This window comes from Dipodomys spectabilis, unplaced genomic scaffold (genome assembly GCF_019054845.1).
Source record: "Dipodomys spectabilis isolate Male_0828 unplaced genomic scaffold, ASM1905484v1 ptg000154l, whole genome shotgun sequence".
Taxonomy (NCBI): Eukaryota; Metazoa; Chordata; class Mammalia; order Rodentia; family Heteromyidae; genus Dipodomys; species Dipodomys spectabilis.
The window spans coordinates 155,298-174,331 of record NW_024870831.1 but is presented as its reverse complement, the minus strand read 5'-3'; the positions used below and the strand labels follow the sequence as shown (position 1 = coordinate 174,331).

At 38.5% G+C, this 19,034-nt stretch overlaps 1 pseudogene; it reads left to right on the top strand.

The window, feature by feature from the left end:
* The first annotated feature begins 18,001 nt into the window (after positions 1-18,001).
* Positions 18,002-18,098, top strand: LOC122118514 (annotated as a pseudogene).
* Positions 18,099-19,034: the final 936 nt, after the last annotated feature.

Genomic DNA, 19,034 nt, shown 5'->3' with positions numbered 1-19,034 from the left:
AATCAGTGTAGAATTTTGTACAGCTATTCAGACATCCATCCCTTAAACCCAAAATGCTTCTTGAGCACTACATAATTTTTTGTACATTTTTTATTTTAAAAATGTTGTACAGATGTGTCGCAGTTACATGAGCAAAGTAATGAGTACATTTCCTATTGAGCATTGTTGCATCCTCGTTTGTTTTTCCCCTACCATCCCTTCCCTCCCATCTTCAAAACTAACATCCCTGCTGAGGTCAGGACTTAATTATTTATTTTTGGCTTGGCATGGGGTTTGAAATCAAGTATTGCCAACTCTGCGTCTTCTGTCTCATTGCTACAGATTCATCAAGACTGAGTTCAAATCCCAGGCTATGAAAGAAAACTGGCAGAAATTCCAAACCAAGGAGCTTTATTATTTCAATTTAGTGAGTTAATTAATTAATGAATTAATTAGTTAATTAATTTTGCCAATCACGGAGCTTGAACTCAGGTCATGGTAACTCTGACTCAACTTCACTCTCCCTAGGCTGGGGTGCAGCCTCAGGACCCAAAGCTGATCCTGGGACCCTAGGCTAAGAGGGCTTGCATGAAGGAAAAAAAGCAAAACAGCACAAAAAGTGGGGAGCTGTAGAGGGCTCAGGGTTTTACAATTTTTTTTTTTTGCATGATGACCATCCTGGGTCTGAATGACATGGTTTCAAAGTGGACCTGGTCTACCATTGCTGATGGCTGGCAGGCTATCAGGGAAGCCATAAGCCAACATGTCAACATAGGCCCTTTGTTCAAATCCTAATCCTTACATTTACCAATGGCAGGAGATCACAAGAGACTCGTTCCTATGCATAAGAATACACATTGAAAGAGTAGTTCATGCATTTTTCCAGTCTAAAATTGGATGCAGTAATCCTAGGATGCTGATTGACCTTAATTAATAGTTTATTAAGCATGAAAAGAATAATATTTTTTCATTGGAGATATAATAAATACCTAAGAGTTGGTAGGAATGTAGTAGATGTCATTCAATCATAGATAGACAGCTCTGGAAATCTTTAACAAAATATATTTATTTATATACCACCTCTGCCTATCCGTGTATTGCTGTTTTGGCCAAACTTGGGGCTTGATCTCAGTGCCTAGGAACCACCTGACAGTTTCATTGGCTAGAGGCTTCTGTGCTCACACTCACCCAATCATGAATTGGGCCCGCTAGGCCCTGATTTCAGATCCTAGCACTGCCAAAAATTTAATCTTTGAGTAAGAAGCCGAGTGTGACACATGTTTTCCTTTTCTGGGAGAGTCCAGGGTGTCAGACATGATAGAGAACACATCTACAAATCTAGATGGTATGTGATATGATGTAAACAATGTAATAAATAGTATAGGTGTCATCAAAGAGAATAAAATAAATTGTAACTAAATGAATAAAAAACGATATAAAATGAATAACAACACTAAAAGTGATATGGACTGAACATCTGTATGGAAGTATAAATCTTACCACACCAAACACGGTATTTACTGAACATCTGTATGGAAGTATAAATCCTATCTTTAAAATGTATATAAGGAGTATGTTTTCCATGCCTGAGGCTTGAATTCAGCCCACCCCCATGAGAAAACAATGGCAGGAAATCCTGAGATACTGGTTTCCGGACCAGGTAAAGTCATGGAATGTGATCGATCTCATCGAATGAGTAGTTCATGCATGATGTGACTAGGAAATGATAGGCAAGACTCATGGGGTATCACTTATTTGTAAAGCAGTGTTGATTAAGCATGACAATAATCATCACAGTCATGAAATGAAGGCATCTGGAAAGATTCAAGAATCAGTAGACACATGGTAGATTGGATTCCATCACAGGTTATCGTCTCTCCTACTCTATACAAATGTGTACTCATTTGCATACTACCTTCAACTTATGAATGGATCACTACTGTGTACCCTCCTCCCCACCCCCACCTGGGGGTCCATCTCAGGTCCTGGGAACAGCCTTACTCCTTAGTGGCTCACAGGCTGGTGTGCTCACATGGACCCATTCGTCAATTGGGTCTGCTGGTCCCCAAGTTCAGATCCCAGCAGTTCCAAAAGATTCATCCTGATGTCAGAAGCCAATTGTTGCACGTGTGTTCCTTTCCTGTGCAAGTCCTGGGTCTCAGCTAGGGTGAAGAATACATGGGACACCCTGTGGCTATGGGAATAGGCTGTTATCATGTGAGCCCAGTTATACATTTCAACATATACTAAAGAAAATACACAATACATCCATGAATATCATACAAAATAGAATAACTACACTAAATGCACAATGCAGTCCACACACAGATTTGAATATACATCCCATGTTTAAATGATGCATTCAGGAAAATTGTGGCCTCTCTGGTGCTCGATCTCTGTTCCTGGGACCTGAACAACTCCTTAGTGGCTCACAGACTGGTGTGATCACATGGGCCCATTGGGCAGTTGGGCCTCTTAGGCCCAAAGTTCAATTACCAGCACTGTCAAAATTTACCCTGTTGTGAGAAGCCAGTCATTGCACCAGTTTTCCTGTGCTGTGCAAGTCCTGGGTCTCAGCTAGGATGGAGAATGCACAGGCAACTCTATACTCATGAGAATAGGTTGTCATCCAGGTCACCACAGTTATATCTGTCATCCTATACTCAAGAAAATACACAATACATCAATGAATAAGACACAAAATAAAGAGAATGACTACACCGAAAGCAAGATGCTGCCCATCCATGTATGGAAATATAGATCCTGTGTTTAAATGATGAATTTATGACCATATTGGCCCCCACCAGGCCTTCATCTCAGGCCCTGGGAACCACCTACCTCCTTAGTGCCTCAGGCTGGTGTGTTCACCATGACCCATTCACCAATTGGGCCTGCTAGGGCTAGAGTTCAAATCCCAGCACTGCCAAAAGATTCACCTTGATTGAGAAGCCAATTGATCCACCTGTTTTCCTGTCCTGTGAAAATCCTGGGTCTCAGCAGGGATGGAGAATTCTATATAGACAACTCTATAGCCATTCAAATAGGTTGTTATCCATGTCAGCATAGTTAATCTATCACCATACTCAATAAAATACACAATACATCCATGAATAAGACACAAAATAAAAAGAATAACTACACTGAATGCAAGATGCATACCAAACTTGTAGGTAAAGAGAGATCCAATGTTTAAAAAAGGCAGGCTTGTTACTTTGTCCAGTACTGGGGCTTCAAATCAGGTCCTGGACCAGGCCTGACATTCTAGTCTTCAAGGATGGTGAGATTTCCCTTCCCCCAAAGGGCAACAGAGCTACCCAGATCTCAGATCAAATCCCAGCACTGACAAAAGATTCATTCTGTTGTCAGAAGCCAGTCGTTGAACATGTTTTCCTCTCCTGTGAAAGTACCGTGCTTTCACTAGGATGTAGAATGCATAGGCAACCATATAATTATGGGAACAGGTTGTCATCCATGTCAGCACAGTTACACTTGTCACCATTCCCAGTAAAATACACAATAACTCCATGAATTAGACACAAATTTAGGAGAAGTGCACCGGATGCAAGATGCTGTCCACACATGTAGATAAATATAGATCCTGTATTTGAATTACGAATTTATGACTATCTGGACCTCCCTGGGACTCGATGTCAGTTCCTAGAAATGGCGTATCTCCTTCGTTGCTCACAGGCTGGTGTCCTCACCTTGACCATTTCCCCAATTGGGCTTGATAGAGTGTGAGTTCAAATCCCAACACTGCCGAAAAATGAATCCTGATGTGAGAAGCCCATCGATTCACCTGTTTTCCTGTTCTGTGAGAGTCCTGGGTCTCAGCTTGGATGGAGAATGCATAGGAAACCGTATAGCCAGGGCAATAGGTTGTCTTCCATGTAAGCACTGTTATATCTGTTACGTTACTCAGTAAAATACACCATATTTACATAAGACAGAAAATAAAGAGAAAAAGTACTCCAAAGGCAAGATGCTGTCCACACATATATGTAAATATTGATCCTATGTTTAAATTATTAATTTATGACTATCATGGCCCACCCTGGGCATCCATGTCAGTTGCTGGGAATGGCCTAACTCCTTTGTCGCTCACAGGCTGGTGTGGTCACCTTAAACTATTCACCAATTGGTCCTGCTAGGCCCTGAGTTCAGATCCCAGAACTACCAATAATTGGATCATGCAGTAAGAAGCCAAGTGTGAAACTTTTTTCCTTTTCTCTGAGAGTCCTGGATGTCTGGCATGATGGAGAACGCGTCTACAAATTTAGATTCCATGTGATAGGATGTCATCAATGTAATAAAGGGAATGGGTGTCATCATAGTAAAATCAACAGTAAATAAATGAATAAAACAAAAAATACAAGGAACAACCACACCAAACGTGTATGGACTGAACATCCATAGCTAAGTACAAATTCTGTATTTACAATGTATATAAATAGTATGTTTTCCAAGGCTGGGGCTTGAATTTTGGCTTAGATTACAGGCCTGAGTTTTTTATCTTCAAGTACGCTGAGCTTCCGCTTCTTCCACAGTGCTGCAGATTCACCTAGACTCTGCGTTCAAATCCAAAGCCTGCCAGAAAAAACGGGGTGAATTGCAAGCCAGGGAGCTAATCTCTTTTAATTATTTTTTGCTCAGCAGGGGGCTTGAACTCAGGTTGTGGTAATTCTGCCTCAGCTTTGACACCCTATGCTGAGGTGCAGCCACTGGACCCACAGTAGATCCTAGGATCCTAGACCCCCCCAGGCCTTGTGTGGCAAAAATGTACAGAAAAAATGCAGCAAGATGGCCTTTTTATGTTTTCTTCTTTTGCACGGTGACCCTCCTGGGTCTGAGTGACACTGTTCGAAAGGGTACTTCACCTTTCATTGCTGAAGTTTGTCAGACTATTGAGGAAGTCATAGGTCCACAAGGCAATGTAGGCCCTGATTTTGAATCCCAGTCATGACACCAATCAATGGCAACAGATACTAAGAGACACATTCCCATCCATGGGAATAACAAGGTAATATTATCAATGTCACAGTTGAATGAGTTGATGGTGAATGACGCTCCTGTGAAATTAGACAGCATCATTTCAGGAGACTGACTTTATTTAATATTTATTATTTATGTATTTATTTATTATTATTTATTTAATATTTATTATTATTAATATTAAAAGAATACTATTACATACAGAATGCAATAATTTCAGGATATTGTTTGATTTACTTAATAGTTTGTTAAGCATGAAAACAATAAGATTAATTACATAGAGGCATTATAAATACCCAAGAATTGGTAGGAATGTAGTCTATATAAGTGAATAATGTATAGACATCTCTGGCACTCTATAAAGATATACATTTATTAGTGTACTACCAACTGCATGTCAATCTGTTCTTATTTTGTCAACCGCTGGGGCTCGATCTCAAGTACTCGGTACTGCCTGTCAGCTCAACTTGCCACAGGATGGCAGGCTGACACTCACCCATTCATGAATTGGGCTTTGAAGTCTGTGAGTTCAGATGCCAGCACTCCCAAAAAATGAATCGTGTAGTAAGAAGTTGATGGTGACACATGTTTTCCTTTTCTGTGAAAGTCCTGGGTGTCAGGAAGGACATGCAATACATATGCAAAACTATATCCTATGTAATCAATGTAATCACTGTTCTATGCGTCATAATAGTCAATAAGATGAGTAGTCAGTACATGAATAAAACCAAATGTAAAATAAGTAACTACACTGAATACAATATGGAATCAACATATGTTTATAAATATAAATCATATATTTAAAATGTAAACAAATAGGATGTTTTCTAGTGGTGGGCATCGATTTCAGGCGAAAGGAACAGACTTGAATTTCTTGAATTCAAGGAGGCAAGCTTCCCCTTCCCACACTGTGCAACAGCAGGGTTACCTAGACCATGAGTTCAAATCCCAGTCCTGGCAGAAAAAAAATGGCATCTCCATGCTATGTGATGCTCAATTCGTAGGTATTTCATTTGGCCTCCATTTAATGAAGGTGATTGCTTAAATGCTTCATAAAGTATTAATTAATATCGACCAGAGTCCTATAATGTAATTGTGTATAATTTTATCCTCAAATCATTCAAGTACTGCCCATTTAATCATGACATACATCACATTCCTTTGGTAATCATATGAATAGGAATGAGTTTCATAGGATCTCCTGTCGTTTGTTGGTGGCAGGACCAGGATTCAAACTGTGGGCTCCAGCTCCTACCACTTAAACCTGAGGATAGGGAACTCACAGGTCTGTCCAAGAACATCAGCAAAACCAGGCATCATTGGCTGTCAGCAGTCCTCCTTAAAACTTACAAAGCTGTGATAGGAGGATCATGGTCAAAGTGACCCTAGGCAGGAAAGTCCTTGAAACTCCTGTCCAACTTGATCCAACAAAGCCAGAAGTAAAGCCGTGTGGCTCCAGTGGTAGAGAGCTAGCCTTGATCAAAAGCAACTCAGAGATTGTGCCTAGATCCTGAGTTCAAGGTCTGGGAACAAACAGACATACACAACAATCTGTGCAGCCATCCAGCTAAAGCAGGTCACTCTCTTGTCCTCAACTGGATTGGACAGAGTTCCCTGGGAAAGGGGCTGCCATCATTTTGACTCCGCCCATTCTGCCTGCATCACAAGATTCCAGCCACACCTCCATTGTTTCATGGTTCTTTCTGACCAATGGGATACAAGAATGGTGGCCATGCCCACATTCCATGTTGCCCAGTAGCACCATGATTCGCTCTGCTTGTTGACACCACTACCAGCAGTTGAGGAAGGTAGTGGTGGCTGAGTGGTGAGCAAGAGACTCGAGGCCTAGGAAGAGAGGCCTTCCTCATCCCACCATGTGCCTGCCTGAGCCCCGGCCCCCTCCCCCCTTCCCCATGTAGCAGCATTTCAAATCTAATGCTGCAGGCTCAGGCCCATGGTTTCCTCAGGCAATGGTGCAATGTTGTGCCATGAGCCAGCTTGTGGCCCTGACCTGGTCCTGGCTCCCCTGTCCTCTGTTCAGGGCCTGAGTGTCTGTCATGCCTCTGCCATTGCTGCTTGCCCCACTTGGAGCAGCTGCCTACAGCTTCTGCCAGCAACACGTGAGTGGCTGCCACACAGCCCTGCATCGTGCGACCCCATATCCCCTCCCCTCCGACCCGGAACCGCGCCTCCCCTGTGCCCCACACTCTGGCCCACGCCCTGCCACAAATGTGCCTCAGGGGTGGGGGTGGGTGTTGACCCGAGGATGCCACCCCCATCCCCAGTGGCTAATGTCCCAAGACACAGGGAGATGCAGGGTTGGGTGAGGAGTGGGTGCCAAAGATCCCCAGGCCTGGAGCAGTGGGAGCCACACAGCAGCACATCTGTGCCCTTCCACTCCCTGTTGGGAACCCAGTGGCTTTAGTCAGAGGTGGGGAGCAGCATGTCTACACCTGCCTTCTGGTTTTTTTTTCCTTTTTATTCTGATGATGGGAGGTGTTTGATGCAGAAGATAGACAACCTTGCTGTGTGAGCCCTTGTCTTCTGTGCTCAGTCAAACTTTCACCTGAAGACAGAGAGACAGACAGACAGAGAGAGAGAGAGAGAGAGAGAGAGAGAGAGAGACAGAGAGAGAGAGACAGAGACAGAGATCATCTTTTTCCTTGTACAGCCTGACTGTGCTCAGTTGAGTGATCAGTTGGCAAATTGCAGGTGCTGCATGGAGGAGTCTTCTGTCACCGGTCTGGATGTGTGTGTGTGTTTGTGTGTGTGTGGGTGTGTGTGTGTGTGTGTAGAAGTGGGTTGTAACAAGGAGGCTGAATACTTTGGTAACTTCTACCTGCTATCTTTGGGGCATGTATGGGCTTCACAGCTGAGGTCTGGGGGCCTGGAAGGGTGAGAGGCTCGAAGGGGACTCAGCACTGTTAAATTACAAGAACAAGGGGTCTGTGTGCAATGGAGCTGTGTACTCCCTTGGGCCTGGTTGGTGGCAGTGGGAGCTTGGGAGGACCTGGGAGTGCGGCCTACAGGGGATGGCTTCCAAGGGGGACAGAGAGCATGGCCAACACTTAGTAAGGATACGAGTTCTGCTAGTATGGAGCGCAACACCATAGGTCAGACTCTGGGTCTTCTAATCATGACATCTGATGGGTGAAGCCAACCCTATTTTAAATCTTGAGCTGTGATCTTCAGATCTCAGCCCCCTGAGTACCTAGGATTATAGGAATGAGCCTCTGGCATTGGGACTCTGGTTCTTTTGGGTATATTAGTATATTAGGGTTTGACCTCAAGGCCTTAAGCTTGCCAGTCAGGTCTTCTACCATGTGAGTCAAGCTTTTCTGTCTTGGGCATTTCTGAGATGGAGAATTAATATATGCTCAGGCTGGGCAGGATCATGGTCCTCCTATCTGTGACAGGCCTGAGCCACCAGGCCCGTTCTTCTGTAGTTGGGATGGTAGATATGTAGTGCCATGCTCAGTCATTGGTTTAGATGGATTGTCCCAAACTCAGTCCACGGCAGCCGATTCTTGACCAGAGGTGAATCTCTGGGTTGGTCCTCAACCATTGGACTTCAATCTCCTCATGGGACAGTTGTGAGGGAACAAGGGATTGATACAGAGGGATCTCTAGAGCAGGGACAGGCACAGATGGAGGGGCCATCTGATACTGTTCTTGGCAATTCTGTGAGCATATGATAGGAAGATACCCGGAAAGATCTCAGATGGTGTGTATTAACGGTGCAACAGGTATGGGATTATGAAACAAAACATGGCTCTCTTTCTTTATTACTCTATCCCCATGAGTAACGGAATCTTTCACTTTTTTCAGTTTTGAAGCTGGGAAAACTGAGGCACAGAGAAGCCGGGTGACCTACTAATGACTCCCAGCTGACAGGAAGCTCGGCCTGACTTCTCTGCCATGCTCCCTAAGACAATGGGTGCTATTCATCCCACTTCTTGTGGTGGGAAGTCCACTTCTTTTCAGTCATGGGGCTTGAACTCTGGGCCTGGACAGCTCCCTGAGCTCCTCAGTTCAATGCTAGCACTCTACCACTTGAGTCACAGAACCACTTCCAGTTTTTTGGTGGTTCTTTGGAGATAAGAGTCTCACAGGTATTCCTGCCCGGGCTGGCTATAAACCATGATCTTCATATCTCAGCCTCCATTGTACTTAGGATTATAGGCCTGAGCCACCGGCATATGGTTTAAGTGTAATTCTGACCTTCTTTCTTTCACTTTCTCTCTCAGGAACTGATTCAATGGGTGCTGGAGGAGGTGGCCCAGCATCCCCATGTGGATGGAACCAAGGTGGTCCTCTCATTCTGGAGGTAACCTGTGGGTCAGGAGCTGTCTCGCTCAGTCTGTTGTTCCAGCTCCATGAGGTAAGTCCCTCTGTGCCCTGGCTACACTGTGACAGTTATCCATTGTCCATCTAGTCTTACTGGACTCAGTACTGTGTTCAATGCTCTTTTCTAGCAAAAATTTCTAGCTAAAATTATGATACAGAGTTACAGAATGAAAATGTAATGCCGTCTTAAGAAAATCATTTAGGGTTCTGGGAATGTGGCTTCATGGTATGGTGATTGCCTAGCATGCATGAAACACTGGGTTCAATTCCTCAGTACAACATGAATTGAAAAGGAAACACTGGAAGTGGTCCTGTGCCTCAAGTGGTGGAGGGTTAGCCTTGAGGAAAAAAAACCCTGAAGAATAATTCCCAAGCACCGAGTTTCAGCCCCAGGACTGCCAAAACAACAACAACAATGAACAGTTAGTAAATGCAAAATACAGAACCCATACTTGGAATATATAATTGCTCCTTCCATACTGATACCTGACAATAGTTACTAACACATGTACTTTAAGTATTGATACTGTGTTGAAAAAATGTTTTGTTCATTAGGTCATGGCAATTAATGCTAGGAATGTGCTTAGATGTCAGATGAAGATTAATTCTGGAAATTCAAATATTCCAGGCTTTTGAGTGGGGTCACTGCTAATCACAATGAGAAGGATAGTGTAAGTGAGATTTGGAAACTATTTTGGCCAGTCATCACACCAAAAAGGCAGAGGCTAATTAACAGTTGTGACAGAAGAGAAGGACTAACTCCAGATGGAAAGAATAAATGATAGTAACTAAGGTATAGCAGAAACCATTCTAGGGAACCATTTTTGGTTATTAAAGAACTAGTTATCAACTAGGCTTATTCCTCATTGCCTTTAGCATTCAAAATCTCCTAGGCTAGTTCTTAATCTCAGTGTGATGAATGTATCTCCTTCTATGCTGATCTTTCATACCTGATCTTTGCTTTCTAAAAATCTGTCTTTCTGTATTTATCTATGAACATTTCCTGATACTATATACATCTACAAAGATGAAAGAGGATGCTATTGTAAGAAACCCATAGCTCATGAGTCATTAATGTAACAAAATATTGTAAATATTGCTACCTTAATTATTCTGAAAAGCGGCAATGTCACATCATTTGGTTCATATTTCCATTCTTTGTCTACATAGTGACATTAAGTGCACATAAATGCAAATATGAGCCTGGTGCTGGTGGCTCATGCCTGTAATCCTAGTTACTCAGGAGGTTGAGTCCAGAGGTTGTGGTTCAAAGCCAGCCTGGTCAGGAAAGTCCATGAAACACTTATCTTCAATTAACCCCCAAAACCCGGAAGTGGTGCTGTAGCTAAAGTAGTAGAGTGCTCAAGCTGTGCTGAAGAGCTGAGACACAGTAGCCAGGATCAATGTTCAATCCCCACAACCAACAAAAAAGTGCAAATATAGGTTTAAGTTTCCCCCAAAGGAATGATGAAGTCAATAGTAATCTTGCCAAATGATTTAGTAGTGCACCTACTTTTGCTGAGTTATTTGTTATGGCTTCATTGCTAAACATATTCTCTTCTTTAAAAATTGTCAAAATATTGTCAAATATTAGCTTTATAATAAACTTCATCTAATATTTCCTAGATGCAAAATAGCTCATGATTCCCATCCAAAAACTTGCAGAAGTAAGTAAGCCTCATTCTGTTGGATTCCAAATAAATGTTGAAGGATTACAAAAGCTTAAGTCTGGAGAAATAGCAAAGTTCGTCTAATGTAGGACTCTGTAGACCTTGTTAAATTAGAATTTAGATTTAAAATATATTTTTTGGTTTTGTTTGTAATTTCATATTCTATAGGATACTACAAAATTCTTTTTAAGTACATGGATTATTTGAAAAATTCACAAAAGTTTCTGGCATTCTATTTGCCTAGATGTTATTTCAATAGCGTTATATTTAGAACATAGTTAATAGATAATTCGCACAGTTCATGTATACCATGTTAATATGAATGATCTAGACAGAGTTGCCAAGAAATGGAAGACATTAATTTATACATTTAGAAAAACCAATTTTTTAAGGGTTTGGTTTAATATGGTATGAAGAGAGTAATTGTGTGACATCTGCTTTCTTCTCCCTATATGTATCACAGGAAGCCATTTCCTTATTTACGTTCCTCTGTATACATGGAGAAAAATGCTAGGTTTGGAGTTTGTTTTCAATTTTGTTTTTGTTTTATTTGTTCGTCCTAGAGCTTGAACTCTTGGCCTGGATAGGGTCTCTGAGCCTGTTTATGCTCAAGGCTCATGCCCTACCACTTCAACCTCAGTGCCACTTGAGTCTGGCTTTTGTGGAGAAGTTTTTGGAGATAAGATTCTAAGAAACCTTCCTGCCTGGGTGAGCTTTGAATCATAATTTTCCTATCTTAGCATAGTGAATATCTATGATAACTTAAATGTATAAATATAAATAATATTTGCAAGTGTTCTCATGTCAAGAATACCAGTGGAGGAAAAATGATGCAGCTCAGTTTATGGTGGTGTTCTTTTCAGAACAAGGAGGGTGTCAGATTAGCAGAGGTGTAGTATTTTTTCAAAATAGAGATAAGGTATTCATGATGTGAATTAAGGAATTTTAAGGTGTCCCTTACAAGTTGGAAACTGTTGGGCTAGTATGACTTTATGGCATAAATCTTGGGATTGATGGTCATAGACATAATAGCTTACTCTTATAAATAATTGCTTACTCTTGAATAATTAATTATTACACATGCTTCACAGTTTTATCCTCTATCAGAATGTGGCTATTTTTCTATTTACTTCTCAATCTGTAACACCCCATTGGAAACTGCATCTATTGCAGAAGTACATAACATGCAAACAGGTACTGTTTTGAATCTCTTAGGTATGTTGAGAATTTAAAAATGAGTAGTTATTAGTCATAGGAATTTTGAAGAACACATATATTCTGTCCTCTTAAAAACGTACTTACTTTTAAAAGTTATGGGTTTCCATAGCATTAAACTGTTTTCTGTTTTAGAATGAGAAAATACTAAATTTATTCTTTTTCGAAAAATTTGGCAAGTATATTGTGAAAATATTGTCTAGTTGGATAACATGCAAGTTGATTACCCTCTGATAAAGAAGGGGGAATTAATTCAAATTAGATGCCAAATAGTATTGATTTTTAAAATGTTACTACATAAAGAATATTATTTACTGTGCCAATACAGTGAAATTATATTTTATGCAGCTTATTTTTTCCATTTTATTATAACAAAGATGTACAGTGGGGTTAAAATAATTGTAAGGTATTAAATCATAACTTTTCAACCTTGGTAACACTCCCTCATTTTTCTCACAGTTTTCCTTCACCCCTTCACCGCTCACAAGTTGTGAAGTACATTTCCAAAATATTGTCTTGTGAGTATTGCTACTGCATTGGTTTGCCTTTTGTCCTTTGTCTCACCATTATGCTTACCATTGTCTCACCATACAGCAGGGATAAACCATAGGGGAACACCCCAAAGAAAACAGAAATCACATAGTTCATCAAAAACAACAACCACAAATGAAAAAAAAATCTGGTTCCATATCTTGGAATTCATTTTGCTTATCATCGTCTAATATGGTAATATATACGCATAACAAAGCCTCTAGAAAATAATAGCTGCATGGATACTATATCATGAAAACAGCATGTTAACATTTTGATGGTAAAGGTGGAATTAGGATTGGAGAATTTGCGGTTCTGATAAAGGATTTTCAAGGGTTTTAAAGTTATGACAAGTAAAATTTAACTGTTCAAAATTTTTAACAACTTAGCCTATTAAGAAAATTTAAAATTGCCTGGAAGATTAGGCTTTCATGCAAAGAAATCCAAGGAGACTTAGTAGAGAGGGAGCAATGTGGATGAAGATGGCTCTTTTTCACACTAAACAAACAAACCTCAGAAACCTTGCTGTAAGTCCTCTAGGTTCCCTTGGAATTGTCCTTACCCAGGAACTATATTCTCACTGTTTGAAACCAGATTGTATTGGAATTTAAATTAAAAGTTCTTAAAAAAATAAGGCATCAAAATTTGTAAATTTACCTTTAATTGCCAAACAGTAATTCTCTGAAAAAGATAATTTGAGTCAAAATATTTAGGGGGAAAGTGCCCTCCACAATAAAAGAAGGTGTTGGTATTACACATTTCTGTTTGTAACACTTTCCACAATGTCTTTGGACGTGAAGCAGTGAAACACAGAAAAAAATTCTGATTGGAAACTTCAAACCAATGATTTGACATTTCTAAGTGGCTCACAAAAAATAATATTCTTATTAATATGAGATAGTGAAGACTTCTTTTATTACATATGCCAAAAAGTTTAGAAAAGAATTGAGCAAATGGAAAAAATAATAAAAAAATTTTCTTAGAAGCCTTAGCTAAGCATAATGACTTCAGCAGTGAAGGGAGGCCAAAACTTTTTGATATAAATTGTGTTAGTATTTTTACTCCCTAAAGTGATTTTACAGAGCGCATTTGGCTCACTACAATGCAGAACTGATTGAATGAAGACATGAAAATATATTCCACATCCAAATGAGGCAACATAAAGAGTTTTAAAAGAGAAATAATGAAGATGTAGCAGTGGTGGAGCCCGTATGGTCCTTCAGCTTCACTAGACTTGAAGCCAAGAACCTGTGATTAATTGGAACTCCGGCAAAAGATAAGAGGACATAGAAGTAGGACATAGAAGCATTGTCCTTTTGTAACAGACACTTTCTTCCAAGGTATGGGTGATTTAACTCTATTCTCCTCCATACAACTTGGTGAACAAATGCAAGACCAAGAGAGAAATAAACTATTGAAATAATTTTGCATAGAATAACTTCACGGTTCCTGATATGGTATCTAAGGAGAATCTTAAGAGAGAAGATAAAAAGTGCAGTATTTTTTGGTTTCCTCTAAGCATCTTGTTAGCAAATATATCTTTGAGGTTAGACAATTCTGATTGAACCAAGTCATGGAGTACTTATTTTTGTGGGCACTTTAGATACAAGAAGTCTTTCAAGGTAAAAGAAAAAATATATAGCCAAATATTTGTGATCACAGCCTCTTGGACAATTTTCTGGAGACAAAGATTTACTTTAGATTTCTCCTCATTAAAATAGATGTTGTTTCATGGCAACCAAATGCAAGAGGGAAGTTTTATGGACTCACTTGGCCAATTAAACAGCATGAAAGAAGAAAATGGCAAATAATATTTAATGAAATTACTTTGACCAATTACTTTGCCAGAAGAAAGAAGAAAAAATATAATTCAAAAGCAATTTGACTTAAAAGTATCAAGAAAGAGTAGTGAAGAGAGATTAGAGAAAATATAGAAGATTGTTTTCTCTCCAGTGGAGTAATGCGTTCTTGATCTTGTTTCTTCCATTCTACCTCACAAGCTACCAAGTGTGTCTCAGGACTGGATTATCCAGTTCAGACAGAAAACTCGTAGAAGAAAGATACGGTTTGCAGCAGATATAGGTGATTTATAACCTTAGACAATCTAATTCTGCTCAAAATTCTCCCTATCCCAAACTTCCCTCTTTGAACAGCTTTGTTTGCTTTTCCCAAGACTGCCCTTCATTAACTGATTAAAATTTTGAGTGGTCATATTCATACTCTCTAGAGATTGCTGTTTGGTTGTGATTTTTGTGTGTTTTTGTTTCTTGTTGTGTTTTTTAACTGAATTTTAAAGGGTTGTGCAATTGTGTTACAATTAAATATATCCATCTAATTGTCCAATACTCCTAGATCAGAGTCACTCCTTCCATCATTCTCAACCAACCCTTTCTCCAAGATTTATTTCCAATTTACCACTTCCTTCATCATATGTGTACATTCAGTATTCTAACTGTACCTGCCCCTTGTTCATTTTTCATTCATTCTATGTCTTTACTATAATTCCTCTCTGGTTTCAACTTCCTGACTGTCATTCTGTTAAACTGTCTATTAATACTTTGAAAAGTTTATATACATTCCATGGAGTTTCAATCCTGCATATTCTTTAACTGATGCCAGTTTATATTTCCATAATTCATTCATCTGCAGCAACAATTTGCAAGACTGGAAATGGGAAGTACCTAAACATGATTTTATTCTCAACTGTTTGTAAGATTAATCTTTAGTCAAAAAGAAAGTTAAAAAATGGCTTAGAATGTATTCCTAACTATGAATTTTTATAAATGGCTTTGTACAATGGTGTGATTCTTTTATTTTACATGGAATAATATTTTCTACTACCTATAAGTTTTGGAAAAAGAAGAAAATTAAAATTTATTCCTAGAGAGGAATATGATAGAAGTAGAAGACAGATACTATGTTTGTCATATCTCTGATAAGTACCCATATTCAAGACTTAAAGTCACATTTCTTGCTATGTTAGACAGAGGGAAAACATAAAATAACATATAATAAGGCAACTATTTGTGATTTTTTAAAATGTACCTTATTAAATGATGAAATTTATTAGCTAATGTTTGGGTTTGAAATTTAGGAGGTTGATCTATTTAACACATTTCTGAAAGGCTCTTACTGAAAAACACAAATTGTGTGTGGTAGTATTTCTACACTTTAATGAATGGTTGAACATGTTTGGCATTAGTGCTGTATAATAATTCAACTCTATTTAACTTGCTCCCTACCCTTGAAAAACTTGTAATGTCACTAAGTATCATCAACTTGTCAAATGTTATTTTGGCGAAATTGATTTTAAAAAGTATATTTGAAAATGAATATACTTTCAGATTAAATGTAGATTATCATTGGTTTGAGAGTGACATTTTTATACCACAGAACCATGTTGTACTGAAGTCCCAGTGTTTTGAAGCACTCCTTAGTGCTTCAAATGTTTTTCTGAATTACATTTGACCTCTAAGTCAAGTTTTCGGGCTTTGGTAGACCAATTATGGATCTGTCCTTCCAGGAACTATTTTTGGCCCACTTATGTTGGAATAAAATCTTTCGTTAATCATAGGTGAGGGGTATTAAAAATAAACATATGACACTTTGTGAACTTGTTCACTCATATTGGCTTGTCATCTGTAAGTTGAATGTTTGAATTACAGTACTTTCTCTCAAATTTTGTGATCTCATCCTTCATTTTAAGTTGCCTTGCATTTCACAATTGTTTACTGCTAATTCCTGCATCTCAAGGAATTGGGGCCCTGAAATATAGGAAATGCGAAATTGAGATGGGTCTTCAATTACTTTGTGTTGATATGTTGCATGGGCCTTGGTGAAAAGTCTTGCCCCTGTTATCTGATGATGCAGGTAACTGGGACCTGGGATCCTAGGACCCATGGGTACTGCAGAAAAATAATATTTTTTAGACATCTTAGCAAAATTTGGGAATAATCAGTAGGAATGCTTCAGAAATATGGAGAAAAAAAGTTTGGGACAGGTGAGTTAAAACAATAAACAGAGCAGCAGAGTAAAATCCATTACAGATTAGAGGAAAACATTGTTTTTTTACCATGTGGATTCAGAAGGCAAAGAACACTTATAATGTATCACAAGTTTATACTAAAAACATTGCATTGATACTTTTTATAGTCTAATGTATATTTTAAACCTAATTATTTATATTCCAATTCTATTTATTGGAAAAAAATAAATATCAATTTATTTGTCAAATTATCAACTAATTCTAGTAAGTTTCATTGTGTGAAATATAAAATCAGCACATATAAATGTAAAATGTATGACTATATATAATTAAAAGGCACACATTTTGCATTTTTCTGTTGTAGTTACTGTATCAAAGGCAACTCTGTTTTAAAGTATTATTCCATTATCTCTACCTCAGTGTTTGATAGAGTTAGACCTAAAGTTTTACCATTTGTAGATTTACAGCATGGAGGAAAGAGGAAACTCTGTGATTAAAACATTATCAATTTAATGCCTAATAACGAGGAGAAACATATGCACTTCTCCTGCAACTCTGAAAATATTTGGTTATAAAAAGGCAGTAGTGTAATTTCCTGCCTGGTTGGATTGTAGACAGGACAGAACAAAAAGTAATCATGCATACGAACAATTTTTCCACCTTCTTGGCTTTAGCTACTTTTGAAATGGAAGGTATAATAAACAATTATATTTTGATAAAATACCTTCTAGTCTGAACAGTTCATTTTGAACGGTTAATCTCTCTATGATCTCTTGTAACCAAGATTAGTTTTGTTCTAGTAAGAAAATCTTTGCTGTCAGGGTAAGATATTCTAGTTGGTCTGTTCCCACATGGAAGAAGGGTAAAGGCTCAGGTAGACATTTGTTCCAGTAACACCTCATTTAGGAAATTTTCAGCTGAAGAAGTTTAGAAGTAGCTCTTAAGCAATGCTTACTTTGAATCCATTAGGTCCACAAAGCTAATTCAATTGGATAAATAAGTACTTGAAAAAGCCATCACCTTTGGACCTATCTATAAATAATTAAGAGTACGATCAAATACCAAATAAAAAGACTTAATATAGTCATTGACAAAAAAATTTTGCAAATGTGAGCAATCGACTGATCAATATAATTTTTTTCCACTATTCACAGAATTTAAGGGAAATAAGATCGATAGCATTGTTAGGAACAATATGGTTTCCTTCTTACAAGTAGGCACCCATAGATATAAGCCTGTATAAAGATTGCATCATTAACTGCTTAAATTTAGAGGATAATACGTGCTTCAGCAGCACGTATACTCAAATTACAATACAGAGATTAACATGGCACTTGCACAAGGATAATATGAAAATTTGAGAAGTATTCCATATTTTTCATTCTTCAGATGCAAGAAATGAAAAACAGTTATTAAAAAGTTGATTACAAAATTACAAGTGTAACAATACACGTATTTCATATTATTAAATGTAGTTTGACATCAGTGTATTAAATCTTCATCTCAGAAAGGCGCTTACATAGCATAAACTTTACAAAACTTTTCAAATTAAACAACACTGACATTTTATCCCAAAGAAAAATAATATTAAGACCTAGAAAAAAAGGAATCAAACTGTTCTATATGGAATGCAATCGGAAAGGACACATTAATGAACCTATATATTATAAAGTAATGTAGAATTCAAAGTATATCTAGGAGAAAATAAATTATGAACATTATGCAAACATAGAATATAGAATATTTTAAAATATACTTTTTGAGACAAGCATCAGAAATATTTTAGTTTCTGTACTACTCATTTCAACAGGTAAATTAAAATTATTTCTGATTAAAAAATCACAAACTCTGAAGAAATTATTATACAAGTATACAAAAACTATTGAATACATTTTTACATCCAAGGCAGGAAATTCACTTGGAAGAATTCCACGGAATCCATGAATTTTTACAGTAAAATATTGGTGCTGCCGGGCACTGGTGGCTCATGCCTATAATCCTAGCTACACAGGTGGCTGAGATCTGAGGATCATGGTTCAAAACCAGCCTGGGAAGGAAAGTCTGTGGTACTCTTATCTCAAATAAACAACTAGAAAACTGGAAGTGGAGCTGTGTCTCGAGTGGTACAGCGCTCACCTTGAGCTGAAGAGCACAGGGATAGCTCCCAGGCCCAGAGCTCAAGCCCCATGATTGACCAAAAAAAAAGATATTGCTCTTATTTGGATTGTGAAAATGTTTTGTAGGGACACAAAAGATGGACTTGCATTTTTGAAATTTAAGAACCTTAACCCGACCATTAGGACTTCGGTGAACAA